Source organism: Lipotes vexillifer, unplaced genomic scaffold (genome assembly GCF_000442215.2).
Source record: "Lipotes vexillifer unplaced genomic scaffold, Lipotes_vexillifer_v1.1 scaffold1691, whole genome shotgun sequence".
Lineage (NCBI taxonomy): Eukaryota > Metazoa > Chordata > Mammalia > Artiodactyla > Lipotidae > Lipotes > Lipotes vexillifer.
This window is the reverse complement of record NW_006789046.1, coordinates 1,873,986-1,874,831: the sequence shown is the minus strand read 5'-3', so window position 1 is coordinate 1,874,831 and position 846 is coordinate 1,873,986. Positions and strand designations below refer to the sequence as shown.

The 846-nt window shown below is 57.4% G+C and overlaps 1 protein-coding gene across 1 annotated transcript in view; it reads right to left on the bottom strand.

Moving 5' to 3' along the window:
- Window positions 1-846, bottom strand: part of SGSH (N-sulfoglucosamine sulfohydrolase) — a 9,228-nt gene that overhangs the window by 6,344 nt on the left and 2,038 nt on the right. The gene's annotated exons all lie outside the window — the stretch shown is intronic.

Here is an 846-nt window from a genome sequence, read left to right as displayed (position 1 = left end):
CCCTCCTGCTGACCCCCTGCTGCCCTCACCTGGGGCAGGCCAGTGAGGAGGCTGGCCCGGCTGGGAGAGCAGCTACTCACGGAGGTGAAGGCATTGCGGAAGACAAGGCTCCGGCGGGCCAAGGCATCCAGGTGAGGGGTGGTGATGGCACTGTTGTTGTAGGCACCACTCTCAAAGCCTCCGTCATCCGCTGAGGAAGGAGGGAGACATAGAGGACCTGATGGGCTGGGCTCAGAAAGAGCAGCATGTGGGAGTGAGAGAGACCTGGGTCATGCTGCAGTGGCCCTGGCAGTGATGCCCAGGCGGGTATGATACCTCTGTAGACTTGATATCAGGCAGGTGTGATTCCCAAGTGGGAATGACCCAAGTGGGCATGATATTCAGCAGCCTTGTTACTTGAGTGGGAATGCCACCAGGCATGTATGAAAACTGGGTGAACATGTTAGTAGGCAGGCATAAAACTCAGGGGAGCATGAGATCCAAGCAGGCATGATTCGGCAGTCCTGGGCTCTGCAGACATGCCTGAGGATGTGGATCCACGTGCTGGTTCTCTGCCAATGCCCCTGAGATAGGGGGAGTTGAAGGGAGCCGCTCTGTAGGGTGCTGTTTAAGTTACAATTAGCTGAAGGACCTGCCCCAGACCACAAAGTTAATCAGAAACAGTGGCCCTGGCAGACAGCCAGACCTCAAAAGAGGAAAGAATCAGGTTGCCTTGTGATAGCTGGGCTCTGGTTACCCAAGCAGGAAGTCTCGTGAACAACAGGGCACTAGAGGAACTTGGGGTTTCACGGAGGGGGGGAGGGCCGGGGGAGAAGGCGGGGGGGTGAGTGGGGGCTGCTCCCTTCA